Raw genomic sequence first — 18,393 nt, 5'->3', positions numbered from 1 at the left:
GCCACTGTAGATGAATGGTGACAGGGAAGAGCAACAAAAAGTGATCAAGCATGTGCAGGGAGAAGGGTACAGAAAAAGTACAAGGGATCACACAAAGGAGATCAGTTTGACAGTGACGACAAGAGCAGCACTTATGAGCACAAATTTCAGAAGAAAGTAGCAAATTAATTGGGTCATCAGTTGCCAAAGAGCAAGCATTTTCTGTCACAAATGCTACTGATGCCAAGCATCAGTCCTGGCGCTGTTAACGAAATGAAGGCGCAGTTGTGGCAAGAGATAGCAGCAGCAGGTGTCTCATAAAAATGGCAGTAACAGGCTGGTACACTTGGCTACAGTGAGCCAAGTGTACCAGCCTGTGCTTCTGGAAATCTGTCACCTATGTCGAGTTGAAATGTACTGCTAAAGTGGGTTTACGTCGGAAAGACTTTCTCGCCCGTACGGCGCTCGTGCCGAGTTGGTGTTGACGGATTATTGATTTAATGAGCCATCTTTCGTCTCATTAAAAATGTTTTGTGTCTCTTCCCGGGCGAGGAGTAGGGGCCACAGTGTAGACCAGGCATGCTCTCCTGGAGCAGTACCTTTGCTCGTGCAACACTTTTTGTACGCTGCTCTCTGACTTTTAAATGGAATATTTGAATGGTCCCCTTCGATATAAATAAAGGTTCTTCAGCAAAACCATGTGCAATAAATCGGTAAGCGGGAGCCGCAGAGCTAGCGAAACGGAAGCAAAGCAGGCAAGTCGGACGTACATTTAAATTAAATTATGGGGTTTTACGTGCCAAAACCACTTTCTGATTATGAGGCACGCCGTAGTGGAGGACTCCGGAAATTTCGACCACCTGGGGTTCTTTAACATGCACCTAAACTTAAGCACACGGGTGCTTTCGCATTTCGCCCCCATCGAAATGCGGCCGCCGTGGCCGGGATCGGATGTACATTTAGACAGAGCGTTATTATAAGCTCAGGTGCTCTCGTGAGGGCTCCGTTTGCCGGTGATGTATGCCGTCCTGTCGCAGTATTGGTAAAAATCCATTATATCGTCGGGACGAAAAAAGCACCCCGCCACTTCTATAACACCAGTCGGAACACTGCGGCCGCCATCACGATTCAGAGTGGTCTACGGCCATAAATTGCATAACGACTTTCGCTTTTCCCGGCCAGCTACAGGGTGATAAATGTGTTTCGGCATGCAGACATGCATGTTCACGCGTATCTCTTGAAGGGTGCAGTATGCACCGATAACCAACACACGATGTTATCCGATTGGTCCTCCATATCACAGGTTCATTGATCCCGTCGCACGTTCCGTATGTTACCAAAAAGCGCAACAAACCTACCGGCAACATCCAAGGAGACGCAGTTATGCACGACGCACGGCACGCACGGCTTCGTCAAAAAAGGACACATTGATTTGAAGGAATCGCCAGCCGACACACGGCAAAATGCGCGCCTAGGGACAAACGCATACGAAACAAGCAAATCGGCTTCTCCTCCGTAGTACCTAGGCAAAGGGAGAAATTTCAGGCGCAAATGCCCCCAGATTTTCTCTCTCGCACCCGCTGAAACGACTAGCCAATCCCGTGAACTGGCGTTTCCTCTAATGACCGTCTCGTGTGCGCACCGACCATCCTCGATCATCGGAAGCGCACCCTGTTGGAGCGGTTTCCATTGCCCCGTCTCGCACCGAGAAAATCGGCGGTGCGCCGGGGTGCAATCCCAGCAAGCACTGCGGGACGCGCGCGCGCACTGCCGACTGCAGAACTAGCAGAACCGCGGATGCGGTTGCAATTAGCTAGTGGAGATGTCGGCAATGAGAAAGGAAGCGCTGCTAATTGCAGCAATCGATGAGCTTTATTCAAGTTCGTCTGACAGCGAAGACGGCATGCTGATCGACCTCGTCCAAAAATAATGTGGTGAAGAGCGGCCGAAAGTGGACAGGTTCGTTGAACGGGTCGTCAGGAACGGGTCGTTAGGATTAATTATAGAATCCATTTGTGTTTGCTTGCAAGCAGGTATGTCGGAGCACGCATTGACATGGTTCGAGCGCTTGCCACAGATGCTCAGCACCTGCAAACAACAAAATGTGCGCGCGCGCGTGTTCGCGCACGTCTTGCGCGCCAGGGCCAATTAAAGTAGCGCTGATGCAAGCACCCTGCACGGGGTGCAGTTTTGTCCTCGATGTTGACCCTCCGCAGTGCGCCACCACGGCGGTGCAAAGCGCACCATTCTGGTTTCGGGGCAACCCCGAGGCAAGATGATAGAGGACGCTATTAGTGAATTACGGAGTGGCGTTGCAGTATGCGACCTAGAGATAGCACTGGCAGTATGGCCGCTACAGTAGAAGTTGGTGGGTATAGTGTACCAGAATAATGGACATTTATTCTAGTACACTATACTGGTGGGACTCGTTGTGCTGCCACCATAGAGTTTCTAAATATACATACCCTAGAGAGAAATGTGGCTCTAGTAAACAAATTTATACTCGAATATTATCGCGTAGAATCTAATTTGATTTCTGCAGTATGTTATGTAATATACAATACGCTGCATAAACCTTGTATGACTTTGAGATGGAAGCGCGGACTATGGTTTATTACTAGGGCACACCAGGGTATGCATTCTTGTGCTATTCTGTTCCCGATTTACCGTCAGAGAATAATTATTTATTTTGCAACAGCAATAACAACCGTGCATGTACTTATATAAAAATATTAATCAAGTATTTATGTAAATAAAAATGTTGTACTGTGAGAAAGTGTTGCGCCCTTGAGCGGAATGCTACAAGTGTCGTCTGCTACGACACCTGCTCGCTGCAAACGCGAGGCTTTTCTCGCAAACGACAGGCGCTTGCGAACTCTCGCTCTTTCGAAAGGCTGCGTCGGCTGTCATGACTGCTGAATGTCTTCAAGTACTTTTAAGCACGTCTGCTGCAGTGCTAGCTAGGATGCTAGTGGCCTCCTACGAGTATGCTATTTTATATTGACGTACCGGTTCCGAAGCGTTAAGGTGTAGCTTTGCACTTACCCATTTTGCGACACTAGACTACAGCCAGGAAGCAGCAATTTTTCCTACCACAAGTAAGTTTGTGTTCTCAAAGTCCTAAAGCACGCATTTCAACGAGCACGTAAACGAGCAATGCATAATGAAGCCCTCAATAAAATCTGATTGTCAAGCCACTAGAAGTACAACCGTCTTGTATGAGTAGTGCCTTCTTTTTCCTATTCTGAAGTTTCATAAAGCACGTAACGCTACAGCGCCAACCTAACACACTTAACAAACCAAGGTCTAAACGCTCAAAAGACGTTCTTTCAACGTTCACGACGCCGCCGCTTCCTCGTCAGGGCTTCGACACCGCACCGCGACACAAACATCGTCCCAGCCGCTGACCCAGCGCGCTATCGCTACTTCGAGCAACATAACAAAGGCAGAGAGGTTTGCGTTGCACTGTCCCACTACAGGGTATGGCAATTGCGCTTGAAGCGAAACCAAAACTGCCAAAAAATACTCGTAGACTAGTTCGCCAGTCAACAGAATGCCAATCCGAAGCTTGTACTCCCCATCATTTCCATGGTGGTTGAACGATCGCAGCGCCAGATTTCCCTCTAGGTGTACTAATATGAAACTCTATGGCTGCTACAGAACACCTATACAAATTTAGAGAAGGCAAACTGTGCCTTCCACAGTGCAACGAAAATGAGAGTAGCGATGGCGTTGCAAACTAAAGTATGCGACCTAGAGATGGCGCTGGCAGTATTATCATCATTACGTAGTGAGCAATATTGCTGTGCTGCTCGCTCGCTGGTTTTGGATGATTTGCTACTGCTTTCGGAGCGGTGTTCGCGTGTACGATACTCTAAAATGACTATAGATACCTTTATCACGGCCGCTCGATCCAAAAGCACAAGGTGCGGCTCGCTGCGTCGCGCCTGAACGGCGTCTCGGGCCTAGTTCTCCGTGCGCCCGCTGCGGCGCCACCACTCGGGGATGGCTGCTAATAGAGAGCGCCTTCACAGCTGCGTCGGCCCGCGCGATCTCCACTAATAGCGCGTTTTAGCGCGTTTTATTAACGCGACAGCGTTAAGGAGCTCGTGTCGCAGAAAAGCCGGTGTCGTCGGCGTTGGCCGTGAGCGATAAATCCCAGCAGGCACTTCATGAATAAAAAACAACTTGCAAGATGGGCTGGGTGGGAATCGAACCAGGGTATCCGGAGTGTGAGACGGAGGCGCTACCACTCAGCCACGAGTTCGATGCTTCAAAGCGGTACAAAAGCGTCTCTAGTGAATGCGGTGTTGCCTTAGAAACGAGCTGTTTCTAGGACTCAGGCGTCCGTCGCTTGCTCAGGCGCACATTTCGTTGCCGCGCCGAACGCAGCGCTGCCCGACGCTCACCGCGTCCGATGCGGGGCGCGTAGTCGCTGCGCCGTAGCCCACTGTCTTACACCCCTTGGCGGGTCGACGGGAACGCTGTCGCGTTACAGCTTAAGCTTAAGCTGTAACGACGCTTAAGCTTCGCCTCTTGAAGGCGAAGCTTAAGCGTCCTCCAATTTTTTGGAAATTGCAGACAAAATCTTTTAAGTCGTCATTGGAAGTGCTGATTACGCCACAAACGCCAACAGATTGTCACATGGGTGGAAACCTGTTCTAGAATACGCCTGAACGCTATCCGTGACGGTTGCCCGTACGATGCACGACCGGGTGGTGCACTTCCATCGAGAGGTTTAGCTTGAAGCAATCTATCAGTACTTTTATTCACTTCTGGTGAACACGTACGCAAAGTAAAAACTTTACACAGGAAGAACTTGTACAGAGTTTTCCAAGTAATGCAAACTAACTTAGATTAAATAAAAACACTTATCACTGCAAGAAATCATCAGTAGATTGTTTCTCATGAAAACGAAGCATATTGAGTGATGCTAGAGGTTATCTAAGGTGTGGGCCCCTTTTAACGAAGCTTCAAAAGGCCTCTGCTTCGAACATGCTCATACCCTTTATTTGAGCACGCTTTCCATAAAACACATTCCCGCAGGATTCTTTCATTGTAGGCAGTTTTTTTTTTCTCTGAAGTGGCCACTTCGTTGCTGATAAAAAGAGCAGCTTTGTCTTCTTTTTCCTCTCTTTGTAATACCTGAACAAAGGACTGAATTTCGTTGTTTTCATAAACTACGAGGCAGTTTTTCATTTCGTCCCGTTCGTACTGCAATTTTTTTCAACTCATCTCCTTGACGGGCAACCTTTTTTTTTTTTCAATCTCTTGACTGCTTTCTTTGGCTGTTATAGGACGTCCACAATATCTAATGTAGTTTGGCAGGCCTGGTCAACAGAAAAACTACGTTCAGAGCATGATTCTAAGGCAGTCTCTGGAACTAGAGCTTCCACCTCGTCGCTGAGAAACTGCAAGGCACTTTCGATGTTGGGGCTTTCTCCTGAGCTGCCGCAATTATCGCTTGCCTCAACTACTGTGTGATCAGTAAAGTTTCTTCGATGGCGTTTTTTGGGCTGCACATTATCTTTTTACATGTACTGTGGATCTTTGCAAAACACGGTCGGTACCGCATTCGGAAGCAGGAGCCTAAGTTTCGTGTTCTTTTTATAGTCACTTTCTTTAAAGTGCAGGGAACATACCAAAGACCTATCACTCGGTTCCCACTTGCTTCCTTTTCCAGACACTCCTTGGCGAGAGATATTTTTTAGCCACGCTTCTCGACCCAGGGGAACTCGTAATATTTCACAGTCGGGGCCTTTTTGGCATTTGTGTCGCAGAGTAGCACACAACAGTTGCGCGGCATTGCGCCAAATGAACGAGGCTGGCTACGGCACACACGCACACCGAAGAGCCTTAACAAAGCACAGCAAGCACAGGCAAACTTGCTCACACACACGCACGCGAAAAAGCACGAGATTAGTGCATAGAGCACGAGGCAAACACGTTCTGACGCGAGAACCAACGCCCGCTTAGCCCCCGCGCGAAGTCGCGAAAGCATCCCCGAGCAGTGGCGCCCTCACCAAGAAACTGTAAACTCGGCCGAGACGCGCCCGCCTATTGTCCGCGGCGCGACGTAGCTGGCCGCACCTTGCTTTGCATCGAGCGGCCGTGCCTTTATTATATCGCCAGTTGACCGAGAGGTCTCAACTGGCAAAAAAAAAAAAGAAGGAAACACGTCAGACAAGCAAGCTTACATTGTTTATTGTCAATCGTGAATGAAGCAGTACATGACCACAATTTCCGTTAAGGTCAGGTGGAGCTAATGCTGTCAGTTACTGAGTTTACAACATACAGAAACACAGATAGTAATCTATTTAACGGAATTGAAAGCTGAATTCGAGCGAAGTTTTCTCATCGCGTTTGGCGTGCCGCTAAAGAAAGGACAACGATATTGTGCTCGGCTACACTCGTACTTGTGTTGCATACAATGCTGTTTGACGTGTTCCATACTATATGTATGTTGTCTGCCTTCGACAATTTCAGCTAAATTAAGAATGAAACATAAGAAATGCTCAGCAAACATGTACTGTCAGTACGGTAAGCTCGAGTTGCAATGTCGCATTGTTTTCATAACACATTGGCGATAGGCGCGAAGTCTAGAGGGAAAAAAACGTTATGTTAAATTTTAGATCGCATATTGTGTTTTCTTGATATTTCTACTGCACATTTGGTGTTCAATTGCAGCAGTAAAGGCTTTGTCACAAGTGCGGTACTCGTAGGAAGCCGAGGAACATTATGGAGACGACAGTGCTTACAAGGTTCTCTGCCAATATTGTGTGTAAACAAGGACACTAAATAAACATATAAGTATGCCCAATTAATACAAACGGATCCTTGTAAAATGCCATTTAAGGTTTCATGTTGGAAGAACATCTCGGTTTGCGTCTTCAAACAATGCTAAAAGGTTACAAGGAGATGAACACGTCACTTGAGTAACAGAGATAAGCAAGGGACGCCTAAGCTAGGCAACGTTTGAAAAATCAAACATATTTGTGAGGGCGGTGACGAAGATAAGTTCCTACGCTGAGGCTTCCCTTGCTTGTCCGCTGTTGATTGGCTGAATGTTAAGCCAAGCTTCAAGTATATTTCAAAAACATTTTGTGAACACACTGTCCTCAGGTATGTCATCTGCTGTTTGAAGAGAAAGAAAAATTGATTTTAATGGTTCGTCATGTTTGAGAAGTAGGCCAGTTGTGTGAAGTTGCCTGTTCTAGCCATTTCTTACGGTGCAGGGCTTGCCTAGTTACTCATTTTTTGCAAATGAAAAATGCAATATCCAGATCCAGTTATAACCCTATCACTTACCATCTTAACAATGTTCGCTTAGATTTCATCATGTACTATAAATATATTGGTGTACACATTACAAATAAATTAAATTGGACCAATATAGAGTATGCCATTAACAATGCAATTCACCTGCTTGGGTACTTACAGTGCAACTTTTCCAAAGCGCTGTCTACTTTAAAACTACACCTTTACAAGACGCTAATACGCTCAAAACTTGAATATGCATCTGCAATGTGGGATCCCAATCGCGTTAGTCTTACTACTTCACTTGAACTAGTACAATATAACGCTGCTCGTATCGTTCTTTCTAATTATAACTGTACCGCGAGTATAACCTTAATGAAGCTAACCAGCACTTATTCCCCTAGCTAATTGCCATGTTTCGCTATTTGATAAATTTTTCCGTCATACCACACTTCACGACCACTTCATACCATGGCCTCAAGTTCATTTCAAACTGCATCGATCATCGCAGTAACGCAGGGTTTGATTCTTGCTACACGAAGTCTTTCTTTCAATCTTTCATCCCCCGTACATCTCAGGAATGGAACCACCTTCTCTAAAGTATCGTAGCCATCACCGATAACAAACTTTTTTTGCACTACGTTAGCTAACATTGTATAATCAGGAGAATCACTGTATTACCAAAACTCACTGCTCTTGTTTGTTTGTTTTACTCTACTGCTTTGTAACCACTCCTCTCTTTAATGGCATACGTCTCTGAGCGTACCGTAAAATAAAAAAAATAGAATAATAAAGTGAAGAGTGACTGCCAGAGTTCCAGTGAACATAAAGCATAATTTCCTCAAAATTGCACTGAGCAGTTTTGAAGCTTTAAAATTCTTTGAAGTTTCGTGTAACAAATTAACGCATGAAGAAGCATGTGATACTTGTTGGTAATGCCCGTCAATCTGATTTTCAAATAGCAAATGACAGAATTTGTGCATTACCAAGTAGGAGCTTGCTACATGACGAGAAAAGAAACAATATTAAGATGAGACTCAGCTTGTTACTTCTCCGATTGTCATAAAAATGCCCCTAAAATCAAGCAAGCTTGTATCTCAAATTTTTAGCATTCCCGTCCGGTACGATACAAAAACTGTAGACTGTTGCCTTCCTGATAGAGCTCGCAGCCCTCTATTTGGTACACTTGCAAACATTTTATGGTGAGGCACGTAGTTCAAGAAGACCTGTTGTTATTATGGTGTCCGTTGAGCTTCTTATGACTTGGCGTGGGCATCTTGGAAACCAATAATCTCTCTTTTGTCCTTCTTCCTGAAAAGAGAAATCATGAAGCCATGACAAACATGCAAGCAAAGAATGATGAAACAGAAGTTTGTCCAACAAAACGAACAAATCACATTTCTAGTTGAAGTGTTCAGAAACATACCTTGCGAGGATTCTGCCTCTGGGGTGACACATTCACTGGTGACTTGTATGTCCAGAGACAATAGAGTCCAAAGGGGCGATCAAATATGAGCAGCATCTTGGAGGCTGGAGCCAAAAGAAGAAAGCCTCAGTTACTATAGCGGAAGCATGGGTGAGTTTGTGATTCATGTACGACTAAGGACAGTGCACAAAAAAGCTCCATGACAGAAAAACACACACAACACTGTTTTGAGTGTGCATTTCTTTCAGTGGTGTCTTTGTGCAGGCTCTGCTTTGTGAAGCCTCGATTAAAATTTTAACAGCTACTAGGTAATAAACACAGTAATTTTATTATGTATCAAATGATATTAATTCAACTGTATCACCGGTAGTAGAGTTGCACTAATGTGCTGCAAATTTATCGCAGTGTATCATTCATGCAGACACAGCTAAAACTATTTACTTTTTTTATACTGTACTCCGTGTTAGGAATTTTTGCAACGTGGCAAAATAACAAGAGCCTTGTTTGGAACGACAGAAAGCTGAGCTAGTTGGTAAGGATTCATTACGCAAAAAAGAAGTGAGGCGTGCAGACAGGACACAAGAGTAGAGAAGTGGACAACACGAACGACGTTCGTGCTGTCCACTTCTCTACTCTTGTGTCCCGTCTGCACGCCTCACTTCCTTTTTGCATAATGAAGCCTTGTTTGAATGGGCGTCTTGCGCTGGAGCTTGAGGTATAGTAGCGGCACCTGGTGGCGGTGCGGGAAACGACATTTGGGTCGTACCAGCTTGGGTCGTATGGTCGTATAGACCTCAGACTCTGTCCAGTCGGCGCTGCGAAAAAGCCCGTCACCTGTGCCCCCCTCGCAGCCTTGGTGCTAACTGAGTATAGTGCAAGGAGAGCTGTCCGCAAGCGAAGGTGCATAGGCCACAATGGGCACTTCTCTTTCTTGTGTGTTGAGGCACGGTTTCCTAAAAATTAAGGACCTGGAACGCTTCTTCCGCCCATCCACGCTTCGGAAAGGAAGCTCAGCAGGACGAAGTACGTGTACAATATAAAATAAAGTCTCAACTGTTATTTCGGCGTGCTACAACTCGCAAGTACACAGAGCATCAGGTTTGTCTATAGGCATATCAGCATAAAAATCTAAGCATTTTAATATGGTTCATATTGAATATGTCCTGAACACAAGGCTTATAAGTATCTCCTGTATTTTTATGTATTTTATCGTAATGTTTTGTCTCGCAATTATTTACAGAGAGTAAATCCTTTCATAGCGTTTTCCGGGGCAGCAAACAGAAAACGTTTTCCAAGGCAGCAAACAGCGTGCGATCATAACGAAGCTTCCCACAGTGCCTACGCGCCGCATTTTTCTTTCTCGCAGGAGCTACAGCATCGCTTAGTACCTTAATTTGAACTTTTCGCAGACGCTTCGAGCAACAAGCGCGCACAAATAAATGTAAATAAGCGCGACATTTTTTTCTTTACACGCGTGCATTACTTCGCAATTACTCCCAGTGCTCCTACAGCAACTTTATTGCTCACATTTGAAAAATGCAGTCGAGCAGGCTCAGCACATTGCGAAGCGTGCTTGGTGTATCGGCGCAGGACATACAAAATACCGAAAGTAGAAATGAACTCGCGATACAACGATGCTCTAGAACAGGATTTTGAATTCATAAACGAACATGTTTGGTTAAGCTGACCTGCCAAATCTCTCCGTTCCACTTGTTGAGTGAAGCGGAGGCGGACGCCTGTTAAAAGGTGGATATATCGATGGCACATAAGGAGGATGGTTCGCAACGTTGTTTTTTCTGTTACCAACGAAGTGGCGGCTGCAGATTCTTGAGTTTTCGCTTGGTTGCCACGGTCCTCGGTCAGGGATACGCAACACAATTACAGAAGAACAAAATTGTCGCACTTTCTCATGCGAGCCGCTGTGTTGTGGGGAATGCAAGTAATCCGATTACCCAACAGGTTGAACGGCCCGTATCCAGCGCTCTCGCCTTTCCCCTTCATACCATCGCGATGGAAATCGGTAAAACTGAACGTAGTCATTCCATCCTTCACGTTCATGGCAATTTACAACACAAAAGTAGCGTCGATTGCGGCGCTTCTCCGTAGCGCGCGGAGCTATCGCGGTTGCCGTCGTTTCTGCCATCAGTCTGAAAAGTGAGCCAGCAAGCGCGGCCCGTCAGACTATCGTAGAAATCCATAGCTCTCTGTCTGGGTGTTAAATGCGCAAACACTCGCAATATGGACTAAAATCTAGTTAAATCGTTGTTTCGCAGTCGCTAGCTGCATAGGCAACGTAGCCAGGGAGTCGGGCTTTGCACTACTCAATTACTGCCTCTTCGCAACGGCAGGTGGCGCTACGCGTCTTGCAAACTGGCAGGCAAGAATCGAACTGGAGGTGACCGGAAGGGTGGTGGCGTTGGGCTACTATGGCATCAGGATATGCAGTGGCAAAGTGTAGATGATGACAGTGTGGATCATCTGTGGGCCTTGGGGGAGGTTCTGGGCAGGCCTACCGCTGTATGTGTGGTGTATCTGTCAGTCGGAAGCAAACAGCACACGGCCAACGTTCAGCTGGTGGAGCGCATCCTCAGGGACGCAAGAAAGTTGGCGACAAATAGATAGATCATCATTGTGGGTGACTTTAGTGGGCACATAAATGAACTGGATGGGTTCACAGATGGAAACGGACACCTCTTGCTTCGAATGACCGAAGAGATGGAACTAGTTGGGGCGAATCTGGGACCACACTGTCGTGGCCAGGTAACCTGGTGTGCCCGCGGCAGCTCCACATCCATTGATTATGCACTGGTGTCAACAAGCCTTAACAACCTTCCTAGGCAGATGGACATTGACGAGGAGGGTTTATACAGTCTGGGCAGCGACCACAATAGACTGCTACTTGAGTTCAGCTGCTCGAGTAACTTGGTGCCTTGTGCCCAGTGTCCAAAGAAACGGCACAAGTACTTGCCCAGCCGAGCTGCTCCAGATGTCGTGGATGAGTTTGAGATGAGTGCACTGAGAACTAGGGCGGAGACCTACGATGCTTTTGTGGCAGCCTTGCACTCAGTCATGCAAGGGTATATGGTGTGGGAAAAGCGCGGTACACGTGTAGTGCGCAAACCTTGGTGGGATGCAGAAGTGAAAGCTGCGTGGAAAGCTCGCCGGGAGGTCAACCGCCAACATCGAACCCTTGTCAAGAAGGGAGACAAAGAGGCATGCTTGGTTGCCTGGGCTCACTACCTTGAACTCAAACACAAGCTGCAAATGCTGATACAGTCAAAGATCGCCAAATATAATGTTCACCTATTTTCTTCTCTAAAAGCGGAAGGTAAATCTGCAGGGCAGAAGTTCTGGCGATATGTCCAGTCCTTGGATTGGACTGATAGTCCCCCTGTTCAGTTTCGAAATTCGGTCACTGGAGAACCAATTACAGAGCTTGGAAAACATCTCACCTCCCACTTGCGCTGCTTATATGGCCAAGAAGAGGGAAGCGTGGCCGCAGCTGGAGGAGAATCATCCCATGTGCCTGAACACGAGACTTTTGCAAGGGAGTTGCCAGACGAGGGTTTGGGTGTGCAGTGGCATGTCAGCGAAGGTGAATTTGATCGTGCATTGAAACATGTCAGTGCCCGTACATCAGCTGGACTGGATGGCCTGCCAGCAGGAGTACTAAAAGGTTTCGGTAAGGAGACGAAGAAACAGGTTGCTGGACTGTTAACCGAGATCATTGAAGGTGCGCCAATCCCAAGGGACTGGCCGCTTGGCCGTGTGGTGTTTATACCGAAGAAAGGAGACCAAGTTAATCTTATTGAAGACTACCGCCCACTGACAGTTACTAGCGTGCTCTACAGGCTATTTGCAGGAATCTTAAAAGAGTGGATAAGCAGGTGGGCAGAGGCAAGGCATTTGCTTACGGAGATGCAGAATGGCTTTCGTCCAGGTCGACGACTAGAGGACAATTTGTTTGTGCTTAGTGAGTGTGTGGCGATTGCCATGAAAGAGCAGCGCTCCCTCCTGTGCTGCTTTCTAGATGTAGAAAAGGCATATGACAATGTACCACATGGTGCACTTTTTAACTGCTTGTCTGCTATGGAAATCCCGGCTACATTACTATCTATAGTGCAGCGCCTGTACAGAAACAACATTGCCATTGCTCGCTTTGGGGATGCACTATCTGCACCTGTCAAGGTGACGAAGGGACTACGCCAGGGATGTCCTCTATCTCCACTGCTATATATCCTGTATGTGGCCAACCTACAACGCAAACTTCTCAGTAGTGGTCTCGGTTTTCAGCTAAAACTTAATACAATGGGCATGGATGAGAGGTGTAGACTAACTGGTCTCGCCTTTGCTGACGATCTTGTATTGATGGCAGAGTGCCCGCAGGACCTACAGGCGCTCATTAACATCTGTCAGGCAGAGATAAATCACCTTGGGCTCTGCTTTAACTGCAAAAAATCTGCAATAGTCCCCCTCGCGGGCCCAGGCATGGATGAGGGCGAAATTAGGCTGGGAGACGAGGTTCTGATGGTGTGCTCAACATACAGATACTTGGGAGTCTTAATATCAAGTGAACTGGAGCTCTGGGGCCACCAAGAGGGCATCCTCCGCCAGAAAGCACTTCGGGCGCAGTGCATCCTTCGTCGCCGATGTTTGTGGGGCTGCAACCGGTTTGTGATGGTCCGCGACCTATGGAAAATCGTCCATGTACCGGCGCTAACCTCTGCGAATGCTGTGCTTTGCCTCTCGGCGCCCACGCGGGAGTGGCTGGAGCGACGCCAGCGAGAGGTTGGCCGGATAGCTCTCGGCTGCCATGGTGCGGTGGCCAAAGAGGCTATACAGGGCGACCTAGGCTGGTCGAGCTTTGAGTCTCGGGAGGCGGTCAGCAAGATCGCATACCGTGGCCGCCTGCTCGACATGCCTCGAGAGCGGTGGGTGCGGCGTGTACTCGATTACCTGTCAGCGACATGTATGCGTACGCCGTGGGTGAGGCGCCTATACCGCATTGAAAGTAAGTATGGCCTGTTTCGCTCCCCTATCAGTGCAAACTCGCCGGCGGATTGGATAAAACAGGCGCGGCAACGAGTAAAGAAGAAACACGTTGGATGCGAAATATGGCAGCAAAGTCGAAGTTGGCTGTGTACCGATGTCATAAGAACTCTATTGGCATGGTGCACCTGTATGATGATTCCCTCGGGAGTAGGTTGCTCTTTAAAGCAAGAGCTGGTGCGCTCCGTACACTTGTGCGCCTTCGAAGCATAAAAACAGTGATGCGAGTGATGTGCGGTGTCGGGCTTGCGGAAAAGCGGACGAAAACATTGAACATGTGGTGCTACGGTGTGAGGGCATCGGGCCATATGCCGCGCAGGGTTTATCTCTGGAGGCTGCTCTTTGTTTCGATCAGACTAGTAGAGAGGACGGTGCATGCAGTGTAGACAGAGCCGCAGTTGCGGAGATAAGGAGGCGCCTTGAATGCTGGCGAGCGGCACTTGCGGATGGACCCCAATGACTGCTTATCAGTGTAGCGCATTCTCTCCTTTTCTCTTCTTTCTTTTGATGTTCTTTCCTTTTCCTACCTGTGCCTGCTTTGCTCGATAGGTAGGCAATAGAGCGTCATTCTGGCTTGGGCGTGGTGGCCACGTCCACCCGATACAAAGGGCTGGCCAAAATATCATCATCATCATCATCATCATCGTCATCATCATCGACAACTCCAGAGTCTGACGTCTATTGAGCCCTGGCTGTGGCGAAGCACGTTTCTAGGCCGAGTTTTGCGTCGATTCGCACTTTTTTCTGCCCTGTTGCGAGGCGAAAAGGCTCGTCACTTCTCACAGACCACGCTGCGAGCTCGTCGCGGCCTATAATTTAACGAAAACGGACTCTCCGTGAGACGTAATGCTGGAAGCAGAAAGAATCGGCGACGCCGATCGTGGAGAGACCTAGCTCAGCCTCGAAAAAGCGTCACCGTCGTTACTTCTGCGTCGTGGGATGCCATGAACAAGAAGGCCTGAATCCCACCATCAGATTCTACCGTTTTCCTTCAAGGCCTCACGAAGCGGAGCGTCGGGCGCGCTGGTTAGCTGCAGTTCGTCGCGCTGGGTAAGCGAAACTTCGCGCCATGCTGACTGCTTCGTCTGTCTTGAACCTTGCTTATCTGCGTTCTAAAATTCGGTCTTTTGCACCTACAGTCCCGACGGCAGACCGACATAGCAGCAGGCATGGCTGGTGATTCACGATTCGAGACCCGGCCACAGCGACAATTAACAATTTGACCCGTGCGAACTGGTGCGTGCAAATGAGCACGAATGGTCGGGCTGATTCGGTGAAGATTCACTGCCCCACTACGAGCAGCACAGGTTAGAGAGTTAAATGTGCTTATCCTTGACCTCAAGCCAGCACGTTGAGGCAGCGCAGCAAGGTAGTATTGATTGCAGCACATCGATGTTCGAGCGCTGTCATTAAAAGCTACATCAAGCGAGCAGCGCACGAGCTCGCGCGATTCGCACGTATACGTCACTGCGAGCTCATAGCATTGCATCAGTTATTTATCAATTGCTAAAGGGACAGATGGCCGCTACTACAGTGCAGCAGGCATAACTACTTGTCTAGCGGCATGCAGTCAACAAAGATTGCAACAGGCCCGCCGTTTCGCGGCATGTCGAAAGATCGCTGCCGTCGCCGCGCGTACTGTCGTGCGCTCGAGCAGTTCCGTACACATGATGCCGGTTTATCGCTGCTGTAAATTCATTTATAGCAAGCATTTCCTCGCGTTTGTGCGCCAGAATCTAGCAGCGTGGAAACCTTACCTGAAGTTCAACTTCGTACGCGACTCGCTTCATTTGCGATTGACACCGCGCCAAAACTTCACCGCTTATTTCTTCAACGGCGTACACGTATTCGGCGTTGCATAAGTTATTGCCTTTACGCAGCGTGCCACCCCTGAAAAAAATCTTCGGTGCCCGATATTCGCTACAAGCCGCGGTACAACAAAACCGATAGTGGCGAGTCCATATTGCAAACGTGCTTTCCGAAGCAGACGACCGAGCTTGGTACTACCAGAGTCCTTCCATTTTTTCATGGAAAAATGAAACATGGAAGGACTCTGGTGGCAGTATGCAAAAATTTTGAGAAGCGGGCGGATAGAGCAGCCAATGGGCAAGTGGTGAACTCCCCGGAAATTTACTTCCCTGGTTTGTCGTCTGCTTGCAGACAGTATATTACAAAAGGAAATCTCTGGTCTTCCAATGAATGAAACCTTTATTTAAAAAAATGTTTTTTTCTTCGTAAGCTTAAACACGTTTTCAAATAGTAATACGTGTGACTGCTACAATTAATACTATTAGTTTGTCTGCGTCGTCCCTAGCTGGTGCCGCGCACAGAGAGGAAAAAAAAAAGAAAAAAAGCAACGATGGGTACAGGGGCGAACTTTTCAAGAGGCAACAACATTCCACTGGCTCACTGGCGCCCGATGATTGGGTCGAGTTCACCGCACAACAAACGCACTATTTGTTTCGAGAAACGAAAGCCACGCCGGAATTCGCTTTCTCCCATTTCTTCAAACACGCTTAATTCGCACATCCACTGCTCTCGTTCCTCCTCAGGCAACAGCAGTACAACAATAGAATTTCCCATCGCAACCGCAATTTTCTCTAGTGTAACTATTCACTCGATCCGAGTGTCCCATTCCGCGGCAGAAGCCACCGTTTGGATACAATCTAATCCACCAGACGCGCAATGCGAAGCCGGTCTCTTAAAGGGAAGCTGAAAGGTTTTCCAGAAAAAATGAGTGAACATCTGTACATAATGGTTTTCAACCCCCCGAATTCGAATATCGTATCGAAATTGAGCGAAAGAAAGCGCAAATATATTTAATTTCGACGAAAAGTGCAGCAGCGGACACGCCCAGCTCGCGCGTCTCGTTTCCGCCTGTGATTGGTCGGTGCGCCTCGTGACGTCAACTCCAGCAACCGACCGCTGCCGCTACACATGAAGCGCGGTGCCAGGTAGTTTGGTGCTGTTTTTCTGAGACGGTAATGGAAAATTTAGAGAGACTGCGTTTTTTCTGAGGAGTTCGGCGTTACTCCCTACATGTACGAGCCGATTGCGAAGAGCCGGCCTCTCGAAGAAGCAAACGATGCTGGTGCGAGCAGTGCTTTCGACACGAACGAAAGCAAAGTCTTGGGATCTCCTCGTGTTGGAAATGCTCTTTGGTGAGTATGTTTTTTGCAAAGCGATCTAGTGATCTCGCCGATCTTTCGCCGTTCTAGTGAGCTCGTTTCCGGTCAAACAACTGTAGTGTTGTGTTCCTGCATGCCTCCTCGTGGAACGTAAGCGGGGATGCGATCGTCGGCAATTTTGCGCTGTCCAAAGCTGTCGGCAGTCTACAAAGACGGTTTAAACGCGTGAAAAGCTTCCCGGTTCATGCAGTACGTGTAGTGACCTTCATCTGTTGACAACCACTCACGTTGACTGCCACTCACGTTGACTGCCACTCACGTTGATTACCACTCACGTTGATTACCACTCACGTTGATTACCACTCACGTTGACTACCACGCACGTTGACTACCACTCTACATACACGCAGACGCACCAACAAAGGAATGCAGGGTCGATCGAAGCAAATTACGATGGCACGCACGCAGAAACAAGCGCGGTCAGGCACGGTCGCGGACAGAGTTGACGTCACAAAAGCAGAGTTGACGTCACAACACCACGGTTTCCGGTCTCCGCTCCGCTCGCTCACTCAACGGGGGGCGGAGCTACAGCGCAATTTCAACCGACGATTACGCCGCTCCTAATTGAAAAAAAACCCCCAAATTTTACCTACATGGTTTATAAGGTTCCCGCATCCGTATATGAACGTCTTATTGAATTCGATAGACTCTTCAGCTTCCCTTTAACTAGCGTATTTGCGCTCCAAACTTCCCAACTCCCGTCGTGTTCGGCGCATAGCAGACGCCGTGCTCGGTTGCAAGATGATTGACAGGAGCGTGTCGTCGTTATGACGTCACCAAAAAATTACCGACGATTACGTTACTTCCTAATGCGAAATTTGAGCGCAGCAAATAAGCTGTTTCACCTTTTCGATAGATTGAGGCAAAGAAATCGAGCAACACATGTATGCGCTATCACAGAATTTTTTTTTTATTTTTCACACGTATACTTCCTTTAACAAAGACTCCACTAACAGTTCTTGACAGTCATGAAGGAAGCTTTGTGGTCGGAGAAATAGACTGATATATGTTCGACTTGGTACACCAATGCTTGATTCTCAAAGACGAGATCTATACAAGTGCCTCGCGAGGTTGTCACAGCCGTGGGACGCGTTACGAGCGAGAGGAACGGGATGTTCTCCCGCATAAGTGTTAGGAAATTGCTGTTTGTCTTTATGTCAACATTAAAGTCCCCCACTACTAACATCGGTGTGGATCGATGGACGGTTAATGCGAGTTGCGGGAAGTGCACGACGTCTTTCGTGAGTGCGGTAGCGGACTCACGAAAGCGGTATCAGTCGGTCGCTGCTAGCGCTGGGGGGATGAAAGGGGGGCGGAGCTGGTTACGAGGCCGACGATAACGCCGACGACGACGCGAAACCCAGGAACGGACGCCAAAGAGCCATTTGTGTAGCCAGCCCTCCTCCACAGTCTCTCCTCCTCCCTTCCATCATCCTCCCTCGCCCGGAGAGCCGACAGCGCGCATGCGCGGCGGCGGAGCAGATTCGTCGGCGA

Source organism: Dermacentor albipictus, unplaced genomic scaffold, assembly GCF_038994185.2.
Source record: "Dermacentor albipictus isolate Rhodes 1998 colony unplaced genomic scaffold, USDA_Dalb.pri_finalv2 scaffold_76, whole genome shotgun sequence".
Classification (NCBI taxonomy): Eukaryota; Metazoa; Arthropoda; class Arachnida; order Ixodida; family Ixodidae; genus Dermacentor; species Dermacentor albipictus.
This window is presented reverse-complemented; position numbering follows the sequence as displayed.